Source organism: Rhinolophus ferrumequinum, chromosome 12 (assembly GCF_004115265.2).
Source record: "Rhinolophus ferrumequinum isolate MPI-CBG mRhiFer1 chromosome 12, mRhiFer1_v1.p, whole genome shotgun sequence".
Taxonomy (NCBI): Eukaryota; Metazoa; Chordata; class Mammalia; order Chiroptera; family Rhinolophidae; genus Rhinolophus; species Rhinolophus ferrumequinum.
In genome coordinates, this window is record NC_046295.1 from 1596923 (window position 1) to 1613179 (window position 16257).

General features: G+C 36.7%; 1 pseudogene; it reads left to right on the forward strand.

The window, feature by feature from the left end:
• The first annotated feature begins 2419 nt into the window (after positions 1–2419).
• The window catches only part of LOC117032029 (putative elongation factor 1-alpha-like 3), an 86914-nt pseudogene continuing 73076 nt past the window's right edge, over positions 2420–16257 (forward strand).

Genomic DNA, 16257 nt, shown 5'->3' on the forward strand with positions numbered 1-16257 from the left:
CAGCTTTGGATTTCCTGCCCACCCTGGAAGGACTGCGAGCTCCTACTGTAAAACTGCTTCGAACCTCAGGACCCTGCATGCTGCTACCTCCCCCGTCTGGGGCTGCAACTCCTGGTTGGCAGCTAAGAGAGGCCCAGGCCTCTGCTGCCACTCACCTTGCTCTGTCCTCTAGGGTGACAGACTAGTCTAATCCGGATGCACAGAAGCTTGTGGCAAGTGTAATGCTGTCGGTATCCCTGGAGATGATTCTTAGATTCCTGAGAGATTTCAGCTCCACTGACATTCTTCCTTAGAAACTCTGTTCTGCTTTCAGGAGCCAGTCAATTGTACTCTGACCAGCATTTTATGTAGTAGGTAAGAGCTAGACTAAAAAATACATATATTGTACATTCAAAGCATCTTAAATGGAAAAGTAATGCTCTCCAACTTTGCAATGCATGGGGAAACATCATTAGTAAACAGGGCAGATATCCCTGCCCGTCAACGTAATGTGTCTAAACTAAAACTGAAATGATTCAAAGTTAGTAAATATGTTCCCAATAATTATCAGTATCTGTAGCTTCTGGAATTTTAAAAAATTGCTTAAGTCATTTTTGTCAAGATGATCAAATTATTAACAAGCAACTGCTGGTGTGATTCACACAGTATGCTGGCATCAAGAAGAGAAAATTCTCCTGAGACGAAAACTTGAGTTACTCCAAAATTACTCACAGAAACTAATGAAAACAATTCCCAGTGATATTGTCCAAAATAAAAGGGAATAAGACATGTAGCTGAGCAGACTGTTAAATGGGTTGCACTTAAAACTGAGAACATTCCACAGTATTTTTATGTCAGATGGGAAGGGAGGACTCATCACTCCACTCGCTGGATCGTCCTCGCAGGAGGTCATGGCGCGGGGTACTTGGTGTCGACAGCTTGCCTATCTGCTTTTCAGATCTAGTACTTGGCTGATAATTGGTCCTGGACGGGCACTTTATAAACTGCCACCCCCAGGCAGAAGCCTCTGACCTCTTTTGGTTGTTAAGCCATTGGTTCCCTTATAGCTGGAGATGGCATCTTTTCTGGTCCTAGATACCTTTCACAAGCCTTGCCTGGGGAGGCGCATCTTGTGTGTGCCCCCAGAAGTGTTAGGTGAATGCTTGGGGTGCAAGTGTAGAGCCAAAGAAATCAGGGACACAGGCAGTAAGCCCCACGTGGCTGACTTCATCGGTCCCTTCCCATTTTTCCTGAGGGTGGTCCCCGTGGAAATAAACCATTGCTCATCTACTCTGGAAATGTTACACATTACTACAGTCTAATCACGTTTTAGTTTCTGAGCTTCAGAAAGGCCTAAATGATTTTAGTTTCTTCTCCTATTTTAAATAGAATTGCCAGATAATTAGGGGGAGTTCCCAGGGATAGCTAAGGGGAGTCATCTCTGCTTGCCCTGATCACAGATGGCACTACTGCACAATCATTGGTCCTTCTAACCGTGTAAAGTGACATGTTTTGCCAAACTGGCAATTGTCTAGACTTTTTTGCATAAAATTGTATCATTTTGGAGAACTGCATAAATACTAGTACACAATATCTATATTTTTATTGGTTTTTACATGGTTTTATGGGGCCACTAAGAAAGTAAAAATGTTGTATCAAATATTACATAATAGCATTTTATTTTAGAATTTTTTTGCAAAGTTCAGTCTTGTCTTAATTGTGGAGGGGTACTCTGATACGTATGTGCGTAAGTGCTGTGTTGGTGATCAGTCTGCTGGCTATAAGGCTATTTCTACTTTCCTAGTTTCCAGTATCAAAGCTACACTAAATTTGGAACCGCTGCCATCTCTTCAGCTTAATTCTATTATAGCATTTTATATGGGAAAATAGAAGGTAAATACAATTTTTGGATAATTAAGGAAAACTAAATATGTTTGCAAACTTCTTTAAGTTTGTGAGAATTCACTAGAAGCATTCCTCTAGATTACACCTTTTAAATTTTAATTTAGCAGTATCAGTTGTACGATCATCGTATTATTACTCTCACTCGGGTGGCATCATAGACTTCAAAAGTTAGAAAGACCTGACACCTAGTTCAGTAACTTCGGACATGTTGTTTGCAGGGCACATCATTTGAATGAACTCTTTCCCAGGGTGTCGGTAAGCAAAGAGGTAATGCAGGGTTGCTCTTGCTGAGAAGCGGTGCAGAGTCCTGGCCTCACCTTCCCGGCCTCCAACAATGCTGATGGGTGGAGACCAAGCAGCAGCGTCAGAGACCCTCAGTGAGGTGAGCCCTACCTCACACGGGAGCTGCGCCCCAGCCTCCCTCAGGGCTCTGGTCCACTGCATTGTCTTGCTCTAGCCGAGAGCTCATTCTGCTTGGCTAATTATTTTTATTAAAAAAATGTTTAAAAGGCTATTTGCCACATCTACTGCGAGGATGAAGCCCATTCTCAGCAATCAGATGGTGGACATTCCAGAAAACACGGACGGCACTCTGAAGCGCCCACATGTATTGTGAAGGGCCCCGGAGCCACCCTGCGGAGGGACTTCAGTCACATCAGTGTAGATCTCGGTCTCCTTGAAAAGAAAAAGAAGAGGCTCCGGGTTGATAAATGGTGGGGACATAGAAAGGAACTGGCTCCTGTCTACACTATCTGTAGTCACAGAACATGATCAAGGGTGTCACATTGGGCCTCCGTTACAAGATGAGGTCTGTATGTGCTCACTTCCCCATCAACGTCATTATTCAGGAGAACAGTTTTCTTGTTGAAAACCGAAATTTCCTGGGTGAAAAATACATCCATAGGTTCGGACGGAGTCAGGTGTTGCTTGTCCAGTATCTCAGACCCAGAAAGATGAGTTAATTTTTGAAGGTTAAATGAACTTGTATCAAATTCAGCTGCTTTGATTCAACAAGCCACAACAGTTAAAAGCAAGGATATCAAAATTTGGGGGATGGTATCTACGTTTCTGAAAGAGGAACAGTTCAGCAGGTTGATGAATAAGATCTAAGTGGTCCAGCTTCAGAAACACCAAGATGTCGGTTGATTCCTCAGACTGCTTTGTGATATTTTGAAGATGCAATAAAAGTCGTGTATTGATTTGGGACTTTTTTCTTAATCTGATTATCCTTTCCAGCTATTTAGCAAGTAAACAGTTAAGTAAATTCTAGTGTGCTAAGAACAACAAACAGGAGAAACAGAACAGTTTATTCTAGTAAGACTTCATGGGAGAAATGACTTGAATCTGGTTTTTGCAGGAGTATCAAGGGTGTTTCAGACAAGAAGAATATGGTACCGGTGACAGGCAACACTGTGGGTGTTCATCATTGGATGTAGGATTTCGGGGATGTTCTGAAGGCATGTAATTTTTCAGAGACATAAATTTGAATATTTGTGAGACAAGTGTGCCTGTATACCAGTAACTTTTTGTGAAAAAGCAGATGGGAAGTGGAACGAGTGAGTTAATATCAGCCTTAGCAAGTGTTAGAAGATGCAGTTGTGTTGGTGACAAACATGGCTGCCACCTCAGCCATTTACTCCCATATCTGTGTCCTTGGTATGTTTAAAAACTGATAATCCTTCCATAATCTCTTAATTCCATGTGTCATACTTTAAATATATAATATTTGGTTTAATGATTATAATGGTTCAGATTTTAAGGAACGGATGAAATGATACACCTAGGATTTGCTTTGAAATATTTGAGGTGAGCTTCGGGTAGGCATTGGATTGGGATTGTAGGTGAAACAAGTTGCTTATAAATTTAACTGTTGAAGCTGAATGTGTACTCACTGTATTTTTCCTATTTATATAACGCGTTGACATTTTTTATAATGTAGAAATGAAACAAAAAGCCCTGTATATTTCACCTGGATTAGTGCAATAGCCTTTTAACTAGTAACCTTTGCTCCTCCTTCCTCTGTGTTTTCAGCAGCCACCAGAATGCTTTTTGCAAACTCTCAGCCCCTCTTAACCTGTCTGACACATTCACTGAACTGGCCGTCCTGTTCCTCAGCATCGCGGCCTCTGAGCCTTCTGGTTGTCTTTCCCTTTGGAGTGGCCACTTTGAGTCTACAGCCAAATGTTCTCAGTGAAGCCCACCTAGACCAGCCAATCAATGGTGCTCACTCCTCACCCCTTATCCTTCTTCACTTGTTATTGTCCATAGCACAGATAATGCAATATTTATAGTTTAAAAAAATTCTTATTGAGTGAAAATATAGCTTCCTCTAGTTACATAATTAAACATCCAACTTCTTAATGGTCTTGCATCCAACACAAGTATTAAGTGTGTTGCTATAGTTAATAAAAAAGCCTGGACATCAACCTGTAGTTTGGGCCATATTTTATTCAAAGTGTGGACTAGTTCCTGCATACAGATACACTTATATACAAGACATCACCTTTTTTCATGCATCAGATCTGACCTGCATTGTTGACAAAAGCTCACATCTCGCCCCTGTCTACACTCTAGGTTCCAATCAGATCACTGCTTATTCTAGAGTCAGAACAGTTAGACAGACACAATGCTTGCTTTAACAGGAAAAAAGTGTGACACATTGGCAGGAATGTTTAACTTTAAAGTTGTATTGTGATGTACTGCTGTTTATCAGAGGTAATTGATAGTCATGATTGTTTTTTCTTAAATACTTCCAACACCCTGAAGCCTCTCCTCCAAGTTAAACCTTCTTCCAAGTGTTTTTATCCTGGAATAGACCCGGAAGATGCATCATCCCCAGGGGAACTGAGATCACCAGCTGAGATCCCAGGCAGCACTGAGAGAGCAGGGTGCCATATCCTCAGGGAAGAACTTCTCTAAAGATCCTTTTCCTCTACAAGGATAGGAAGCAACGGGGACTTTCCATAATGACTCTCCTGAGAGGGTCCTACCTCATCTTTGGCTGGTGCCCCTAAGCGGCATCTCATCTGTGCAGAGTTCAAGTATCAGCCATTGGTTACCTCAGGTGGGATTGCAGCTGGACACTGGGCCTTGGGCACAGCGTGAACACTGAGCACACGAGAACACAACACAGCAGTGACACTAAATCAAAGCGGTGCGAGTGGACATCCTTCCCTGTTTCTGACTGTAGGGAAAGCACTCACTCAGTACCTCACTGTCAGGCACAATATTAGGTGCCGGTTTTGTGTTGAAGCCTTTGATTAGATTGGGATCTCCTTTACACAGGTTTGTTGATTTCTTTTTTTCAATCATGAATGAATTTGCTGTCATTTTGTTGAGGGATTTTGCCTCTATGTTCATGAGGGATATTGGTCTGTAGTTTTCTATTATGTCTTTGGTATTAGGATAATTCTGGCTTCATAAAAAAAATTTAAAGTGGTTTACGCCTCTTCTCTTTTCTGGAGGAGCTTGTCTTGAATTGGTATTAATATTTTTTCTCCCCCACCCCAGTTTTATTGAGATGTGATTGACATTTAATATTGTGTAAGTTTAAGGTAACAATCTGATGATTTCATATATATGACAATTAAGTTTGTGAACTTGTTGCAACGATGTTGCTAATCTTTTTGGATATCAGAGGGATTATTCATTTTGAATTTGTATCAAGTGGACGAACAGTTAACCAAGTTTACTATTTGGAAATGCTAAAAAGGCTGCATGAAAAAGATGAAAATGACCTGAACTTTTCGCCTACAAGTCATGGTTCTTGCATCACGACAATGCACCAGCTCACACAGCACTGTCTGTGAGAGAATAAACAAATATCTGTATTGGAACACCCTCCCTACTCACCTGATTGGGCCCCCAATGACTTCTTTGTTTACCCAAAGATAAAGGAAATATTGAAAGGAAGGCATTTTGATGACATCCAGGACATCAAGAGTAACACGACGAGAGCTCTGATGGCCATTCCAAAAAAAAGAGTTCCAAAATTGCTTTGAAGGGTGGGCTAGGCTTCCAAAGCCTAGCTTCGTTGGTGCATAGCTTCCAAAGGGGAGTACTTCAAAGGTGACCAGAGTGATATTCAGTAATGCGGTATGTAGCACTTTTTCTAGGATGAGTTTGCGAACTTACTTTTCTGAACTTGCGCGCGCACATCAAAATGTTTACCACAATAAAGTTAGTTAACACATCTTTAACTTAACAGGGAATCACTTCGTAAATTATATAAATACCTGACCACTAAACTGTACACCTGAAACTAATATAAAATAATATTGAATGTCAACTATATTTTAAAAAGTACAGCATAGGAAATACAGTCAATGGTATTAATTTTTTTTTTTTTAATGTTTGGTGGGATTCTCTAGTGAACACATTTGGATCTGAAGTGTTTTATGGGAAGTTTTTAAACTGCAAATTTAGATGTTTTACTATATATACGACTATTCAGGTTACCTATTTTTTCTTGAGTGAGTTTTATTAGTGTATGTCTTTCAGGAAATTGATCCATTTTTTCTCAGTTGTAGAATTTATGGATATGGTATGGTTCACAGTATTCCCTCATTATCCTTTTAATGGCTGTGAGATCCACAGTGATGTCCCCTTTTTCATTCCTGATATTGGTAATTTGTGTCTTGTCTCCTTTTTCTTTTTCAGCCTGGTTACAGTTTCATTGATTTGATTCAGTTTTTAAAACATACATACATACATAAATACTTGGGACAATTGATTCTCTCTATTGTTTTTCTGGTTTTAAATTCTTTTTTTACCCTACTTTTTATCATTTCCTTATTTCTGCTTTAGATTTCAACTACTCTTCTTTTTTTAATTTCTGAGTTGAGAGATTTTAGATCTTTCTTCTTTTCTAATACAAACATTTAATGCCATAAAATTCTGTTCAGAGGTTTAACTGTATTCCAAAATTTTGATGTGGCTATATTTTAATTTTTATGTATTTCAAAATATTTTAAAATTTTCATTTATACTCCTTATTGGACCCATGCACCCTCTAGAAGCATATTGTTTAATTTCATATACTGGGAATCTTTTCAGGTATCTTTATTATTGATTTCTATTTTAATGTTTTCTGCCCCTGACCTATTTTTATGCTTTCTATTATTTTACATTTGGTGAACTTTCTTTTATGGCCCAAAATATGGCCTATCTTGGTGAATGGTCCATGTGCACTTGAGAAGAATGTGTATTCTTCTCTTGTTGAGTAGGGGTGTTCCATAAATATTAATTAGGTCAAGTTAGTTGACAATGTTATTTAGGTCACCTATATCCTTACTGATATCTGGCTCCTTGTTCTATGAATTACTTCTAAGAGAGGAGTGTTGGAATCTCCAACTATAATTGTGGATTTCTTCATGTTTCCTTTTAGATTTGTCAATGTTTGGTTCATGTATTTTGAAATTCTTCTGCAATGTTCGTAAATGTTTAGGACTGTTATTTTCTTGGAGACTGACTCCTTTAGTATTATGCAATGTCCCTTCTTATCTCTGATAATAGACCTTGTTCTGAAATATATTTTGTCTAAAATTAATATAGCTCTTCCAGTTTTCTTTGGCTTTGGCTTGTGTTTGCATTGTATATATTTTTCCATTCCTTTAGTTTTACCCATGGCTTTATATTCAGCATGGCTCGTGAAGATGGCATACAGTAGATTTTATACATCTGACAATCTCAGTGTTATATATCTTATGTTCAAATCTTTCATGTTTAGAGTAGTAATTGATAGTGTATGAATAAAGTATTTAATCTCGCTAGATGTTTTTTATTTGTCCCATTAGCTCTTTGTTTTTTTCTTTCTTTCTGTTTTCTCCAGGTTTAATTATACATGTTTTTATTATTTTATATTTCAATTGACTTATTAATTATACCTCTGGGGCAAAAAAAACTGTATATGGTTGCCCTACGGTTTACAGTATACATATTTAAATAATTTGATTTTGTTACTAAATAATATTATACAATTCATGTGCAGCATAAGAAACTTCTAACAATTCATTTCCCATTTCTCCCAGCTATCCTTGTGCTACTAAGAAAATGTATTGTTCACATACATTTTAATTTAATATGTGCTATAAACACCTAATACATTTTTACTGTTATTGTCTTCTGTGGTTTATAGCCATAGTAATAAATGGATATTTAAAATGTTGTGTATTTTTATCCTTTAAAGAACAAAAATAAGAAAAAAGTGTTTTGTTTTATTTTCCTTCATTTATTTATTTGTTTCATTTTGGACTTTCCCCTTTTCTTTGTATAGATATATATTTCTTACCTAGCTCATGTTCCTTCTGTCTGAAGAACTCCTTTAACATTTCTTATGGAGCAGGTATGTCAGCAATGAGTTTTCTCAGCCTTTGTTTGTCTTATAAGGTCTTTCTTTCTCCTTTACTTTCGAAGGATGCTTTCGAAGGATATACAATTCTGGGTTGACATATGTTTTCTTTTAGCATTTTAAAGATGTTGCTCCATTGTCTTTTTCTTTCATGGTTTCTGACAAGAAGGCTGATACAATTCTTAACCTCATTGTTCTGTATGTAATGTAGTTGCCCCCTCTTTGTATTACTTTTTCAGAAATTGTGATATAATATGAGTGTTATGTTTGCATACATATTTTTGTTTTGTTATTTGCTTTGTTTTGAATATGACATGCCTATATGTTTTACAGTTTTGTTTTGTTTTGTTTTTTAAGTTTACCCTGTTTGGTATCCTCTGAGCTATTTGTGCTTTCTTTTGTTTTGTATTGTTTTGTTTTATTTTGGTGTCTGCCACTAATTTTGGAAATTTTTTAGCCATTATTTCTTCAAATATTTATTCTGAGAATTCTTTTCTTACTCTTTTTAAGATTCTAATTATGCATACATTAGACTGTTTTATATTGTCTCACAGTTTGTGGATGCACTGTTTTTTGGGATAGTTTCACAATTTTTCTCTTCATGGAGGTTACATAGTTTCTGATGACCTGTCTTTAAGTTTACTGATTCTTTCCTGAAGCTTATTGAAGGCATTTTTCAACCTGTTACTATATTTTTAATTTCTAACACTAGCATTTGACTCATAGTTTCTATTACTCTGATTAAATTACTACCTGATCTTCCATGTTGTCTACATTCCATTAGAACTGGCTTATATGGCATTCAGTGATGTCTGTCTTAGATAAAGCAAATGCTCAGGTACTGTTTCTTCGTGCAGGAAAATCTCTCTCTAGATTTTGGGTTAGTCATTTTCCCTGTAAGTTCTGTTCTCTAATTGGTTCAATTAAAGTCATAACTTACAATTTGTCTGACTTTTTTCTTGTTGTAAAGATGAGAGCAATACTCTTTCCAGCCCTACATCCTTGAGTTAAAAACTCAAGTCTTCCTAAGTTTCTCGTAAATGATAGGAAGAATTCACGCAATTAAACTGCAAGTTTGAATGAAAAAATAAACTTTTCAATTCATAAGTGATGGCAGGTGGAGTTATTTTTCTTCTTGAGAATGTGAATGATGGCTAATGGCTTTGTTATCATTTTCTTTAAAAATTGAGTTCATAAGTAGTATGTTCCAGTGAGAGTTGGCAAGTGGCCTAATCTCAAGATATTTGTCCTCGCCAGTTATAACTCTTCTGAGTGAAGATTATTCCTGGTGACTTATAAATATTTTAAGATACCCTCTGCACCAATAGTGTCACACATCTCTTCTCCTGTGAATAGATGTGTATGGTTTCCTATGAGATATGCATCCTTTAACTAGATAAAATATTCTGAAAATAATATATCTAGAGTACAAAAGGAATTGTAAATAATAAAATACTGCTTGATGTCTGCATGTTCATAAAGACATGGAGATATAAAGCAAGAAAATACTGTAAAGTCTTTCCTCTATTAAATTTGTCAGTTCCTTGGTCATGGGAAACATGAATTATGAGTCAACAACATGGTGTACTCTATTTTTATAAATCCTTCAGGAGTACAAATTCTACTTTGCAATATTTTTAATGTGGTCTGCCTATGTGTATCATTAGTCATAACTCAATCAAAATGCATCATAATTTGTCCTATCCAACTTCCCAAAAAAGGAACAATCATATATATATATATATATATATATATATATATATATGGTACATGAGGACACTATAGATCCAGTTAATTAATTAACAATTTTAAGGTTCAGACCCTTCCGTTCCACATTAAAGAAGAGGCACCAGCCTCTTCTACTTGTTCAAATTTATTCCCCAACATTTTCACTCAAGTTGTGTCTACAATTCACCAGTGTGTCTAACAATCTGCTTTCTCCTTAGTACTCACAACAACAGCAAAATAAAAATAAATAGCCAAGAAATAACAAAAAATATATAGAATAAAACAAACCGCCAAATCAAGACAAATAAAATCCATCCCCGCCCCCAGGCAAAACACCATTCAGAAAAATAAAATAAAATAAAATATGTATTTTTAACTTGGTAGCTGAGTTTAATTTAATTTTGTGTTTGTAAAGATGGAAAAATTACAAAAATAAACAAAGTTTCCATATTAGGTGGCATTGAGCATTGAACTCATCATCACAGGAAAGAAAAGAAGGACAATAAACTAAAATAAGAGAGTATTTGTATTTGGGAAACTGCATTCAAGTCAAAGAGCATCATTTAAAATTTTTGTTTTACTTCTTCAAGTCTCAGTTTCTTCATGTCTTTACTAATGCTATTTTGAGTAGTAAAATGTTTGAGAAAATGCACAGTAAGCAATGAAATGCAATTAAATATTTGACTGTTTTCATTTTATATTTCCCTAAGTTCAAACTATTTGGGCAGCTATACTAGTGGTCTTATTCTGAGAACCAAATATTTTAAAATCCGATAATCCTGTCACTCTTCAAAATATTAATAATTACATCAATGTGATAGAAAAGTACTATTTTATTTAACATGCATGTCTTTGTGGGAATTGAACCAAGAGATATCACCATTTGATTGTAATTCTGATTATAAACCAGAGCTAGAAAATTACACTCCTGCTATTTTGTATGTTTAGATGCAGGATAAATGACCATTTGGAAGTGTACAGTGGCATTTCACTGATTTCCATTTGCAGTTATATTACATAACCACTAAGATTCCTACCAAAACTTATCTTCCAGTCCTATAATTCAATGATATAAGTACATGTACAAAGGAATTTTTTTTATAATTCCATGTTTTCCACATTGTGGTATGTGGGCTAGAGTAACTAACTTTGGTGATTTTATACAAATTAATTATGCAGAACTAATCATCTCATATAAGCTTTTCTCTTGATTTGCATTATCTTTACTTCAAAAAATACTGTTAGGTTCTACTTCGGTAATAACAGAGTAAGCTCCTATTGAACTGATTCTCAGGCACATGACTATAAGCTTTGCATAAATTTAAAAAACTACCTGAAGGCATTGGAGAGCAAACAAAAACAGGAAGTTAACAATTAGAAGGAAGTCAACAACTAGAAGACAGGAGTGGCAATGGATGAACCCTCCAGGTTTTTTTTTTTTTTTTTTAATGTCCTCTATTTAAGGAAGAGGCCCTAGTCAGCATCATTGCTAAAACTCTTATAGAAAATCTGCACTATTTTTGGCTTTAAGAATGAGAAGGCAGAATCAGCAGCAAACTTAGCTACCAGAAATTGACGTGAGGCAAAATCTAGAAAAGTAGTAAGCCAGTACAGAAATGTAGATGCAAATTGTTTTTTTTAATTTTCTATCACATTTTCCATAGTAATTTTAATCACATTTTCTTCATATCCTCCAATTCACAGCTGTTTCTTTGCTCTCAGGACATTTTCTAAGATGAGCAAGGACCTAAATGCAAGTTCCCTCAAATTCCATTTTCCCAACTTCAAAATTGCTTTAAAGTTAACAGTTCATTTTCCTGAGGAATATACTGAATAATGCTTGCTCTTTTCCACTAATCTCTTCACCCCATTGCCTCCCGTAAACTTTGAATACTTGCTCCATTCATTATACCATGCATGTTTTATCCCTCTTTCTCTGTTGACTCCTTTCACTCAGCCTAAACTTGCTTGTACATAGAGTTATCCATTACCAGAAAATGATACCTTATGGCCACCTCAAAAAATAGAAGTGCTTTAGGTTACATTACTTTCAATAAAAATTTTATACAAGTTTTAATATAATTATATAAACTTTAAAGTTGATCATTTATGTGTGATTAATATGACTCAGATAAACATGAAAGCAGAAGAAAATATACTTAGTTATTCTGAGACAATGAAAATTTCAACAGATTCTCAATTTTAATACAAAATTGATAGTGTAGCTATATGGGCTGTGAAATTGTTTATCACTGAATGATATACAATGTCTACTGACTTGTTATTTCAAAAATATTGCTTACTGTTTCAGGAGTAGATATTTTAAAGTTTTATATAGATATATACATATGTAAATTATATATGTTATATATACTATGTGTTATATATTGTATATAAATATGTTATACATATATGTTATGTATATATAGTATATATACGTATTCGGTTTGCTAATTTAATAAAAATTTTAAGAATTTCTGGTCAAGATGGTGAAGTAGGTAAATGCTGTGCTACCTTCTCTCACAATCACATCTAAATTACAACTAAACTATAGAACAACCATCATTGAGAATCACCTGAAGTCTAGCTCAACAGAAGCCCTATAATTAAGGACATACACAAGAAGCCACCTCTAGACTGGTAGGAGGATTAGTGACATGGAACGGACTGATCCCACAACCACATATAGTGGTTAAAAATCAGGAGGGATATTTTGGCTGTGGAGTTTCCGCTGGAGGAGTGAATGGTCCCAGCCCCATAACAGATTTCCCAGCCCAGTGTTCCAGTGCTGGGAAGAAAAGTCCCCATAACTTCTGGCTTTGAAAACTGGTGGAGATTATGGCTGAGTGAGACAGAGGACAGCTAGTGGCCCAAAGGGTCCTGTTAAAGGGGCCACATATGAACTTACTTGCTGAAAGACTCAGTTGCTCTGAACTCCAGCACTGGGGCAGCAGCTCAAAAAGTGTGGGGGACATAAGGAGAGGAACTGAGTTGTCTGACTTCATGGCGAGAGCTGGAAGGGCAGCCTTTTCCCATACGAAGGTGCTGGCAGAACCTATTATTACTTTGTTGAGCTTCCCCCCCCACACACACACCCCTTTTCAGACACAGGTGGCTGCCATATCTGAGTCTCCATCAACCTAGCTAAAACTGTTCATCCATCTCACCCTGGTGATTCTGAGACCCCCCCCCACCCCACCCAATGATCTGGCACACACAAGGCACTTCCAGTGGCTTTTCCATACATATGACCTGTCTTGGCTCATGCTGCAGACTTTTCTAAAATCACTAAAAGGTTCACAAAACCCAAACAAGCAGCATCTAACTTCAGTGTGCCAAAATTTCCAGGTATGAAACAGATAAGTCATGGGGATGTAATGTACAGCATAGGGAATATAGTCAATAATATTGTGATAGTATGGTACCATGTCAGATACTTGCTGGACTTATCATGATGATCACTTCTTTTGGTATAGAAATGTTGAATAACTGGTGTACACCTGCAACTAATATAATGTTGTATGTTGGCTATATTTTAATAAAAATCTTAAATTTTTTAAAATAATAATGGTCATACAATGACAAATATAAAAAAGTGGATTTCTGAAGAGAGTATATAGATTTTTAAAAACATGCAAACTTAGAAAAATTAATATCATTTGATTTACAAAGATAATCAATCTTTGCACAATAAATAAATATTTGCATTTATAAAAGTTAAAGTTAAAAGTTAAATTTCTCATTCTTAGCAAAGAATATATGCATTGACATTTTCATTTATATGTTGTTAAACTTTTATAAACTAGTAAATATTCATTCCTTAAGGCTATGTTTCAAATACCCTAATGTGAAGTCGTTGACTGGAGTGCAAACTTATGAGTCATATTCCTCTCAAAACATGCCTGTTTTTAATTAGCAATCCTGATTTTCTTTTTCACTTCATTTGTGATCACATTATTATTCAAAGTATTTAGGTTAGTGGAAAGTTTTTCAAAATACTCTTTCTACACTTTATTATTAAATTCAGGAGAACAACTCCATGTTCTTTTTATTTAATTGACTAGGTTTTTAACATTGTGATTTTACTAAAGAATAAAAGACCAATATAAAAGAAGCTTTTAGGATTAAGGTTAGGGTTAAGGTCTCTCCTATGTTTTGGGTATGAGCTTTTTTCCCAAGGGCTGTTCAATTTTCCACATAGTTGTAATTATTCTCAAATCTGAATAAGAATTAGTGGCATGAAATCTACATGACTTTTTCTGTATATATTTTTTCAACATGCAGAATCTAAGGATGGATTTTTGAAAATTTATTTTAGCTGTTCAAAAAGTTCTAATTTTTAAGCTGACAAATTAAAACGATTCTGTGTAACCTACAGTATTTGTGTTTAGATTCAGTATGCAGTGTTCAGGAATACATGCATGTGTGTATGTGGCATGTGTATCTGTGTGCATGTTTTATCACCAGGCCTAACTCCAAAATTATCTGAGTGAGGCATCCCTCACAGAACTGAGACCCAGGTCAGGACACCAGTGGTGCAAGCAGAGCCCAGCAACCCGGGCACCTAGTATGGAAAGAACACTGGAGAGATTCCTCACCTGAGGCATGATGGAAGACAAAAACGAGTCACCAGTTGGCTGATGGGTGCAACAACCATGTCTACTCATTTGAGTTTGGGACCAAATGGCTCCATCCGTTTAGTTTGAGAAACAAATTTCAATCTTGCTGTTTTAGATAATTTGCAAAATTGTCAAAGGGAGGCGTTCCTCTGAGAGAAGAAAGTTATGGTTTATTAGGAAAGAGCCCAAGAGGAGTGCTCTGGTCATCTGGGCAGAATTCCCTCGCATGACTTTCGTCATCATGTATGAAGTCCACAGAGCATACAAGACAAATAAAAGCAATGCCTGTTAATGTGCAATGTGCAATAGTGAGGGACTTCTCTTTTTCTAATAGCGAATAAAGTAGTCTCTTCAGATAGTCAGCCATCAGTTCCATGGCTTTGACAGTCATGCTGACTTTTCTCCATCTGTGTCCAGGCCTCTGGCCTGGCTCTGGCAGAGTGAACTTCCCACGGCAGGCAGTGGCTGGGCCCTCCTTGCCCTGCGCCGTGGGCCACTCCTGTTAATGGTGCCAGCTCCCCTCAGAGTCGATCACTCCTTCTACCTATTTCACACTATTTATGAAGCTGAGGCATGGTGATTTATTTTCTCCTTCAACATTCATTAATAATAATGAGTGTTTTACATATTTATTAAATCAGTCACTTTTCTGAGTTAGAAAGGATTATGAATGGTCCAAATCTATGATAGTTTGGTATCAAGGCAGAAAGGAGCTTGAATATTTCATAGCTACAAATTTCTTTCAGTAAGGAGGAAATAATATTCTTCAAATTTATCAATATAAGGAAATAGAGAAGGCAAATAATATATTTCCTCATTTTACTTTCATGCAGGCATTTTCAATAGATTTCATTAGTTTTGCAAAAACATGATAATTACACATTATAAAGATATAATGGGCAATGAAATATAATATTGAGAATATGGACTCACTGTAGCGAAGAAGATAATTCTGAAGTGTCTCTTTTCCTACACGCAGTACCACCTCAGAGGTAAGCCAGCAACCTACCCATATACAAACTACATACTCTCTCACACAGCAACAGGCTCATATTGACACGTCACACATCGTGTTTGTTTGTCTGTTTATTCATTTGGCTTAAACAACAAAAATTTATTCTCTCACAGCTCCTCAGGCTAGAAGTCCGAGGTCAAGGTGTTGGCAGGGTTAGTCCTTCTGAGGCTGTAAGGGAGAACCTGTTCCAGACCTCTCTCTTAGCCCCGGTGGTTTGCCCTCAATTTTTGGTGTCTCTTGGCTTGTAGACACATTACCCCTGTCTCTGCCTTAATGTTCACATGGCATTCTCCTTGTGTCTGTCTCTGTGTCCAAATCCCCCCTTTTAATTAGGACACACTCATATTGGGTTAGGCATCCACCCTACTCTCCCGTGACCTAACTTTACTGTACTACAATGTCTGATTTCCAAATGAGGTTACTTTCTGAGGCACCAAGGGTTAGGCTTCAGCATATCTTTTGGAGGGACACAATTCAACATGTAACACTCACCATGTGTTACTTTCATAGAGAAAGCAGAACTGGTGCACAGTACATCCCTGAGCTGGGACAGCCACCTGTGTGTGCCTGTTCTGAGCATCCAAGGGATTGAGCACAGAGGCCACATTCCTTGCAGTTGTAGCAGTCATATTGGAAGTGGTCAGAGCACACGTGGTATTGGA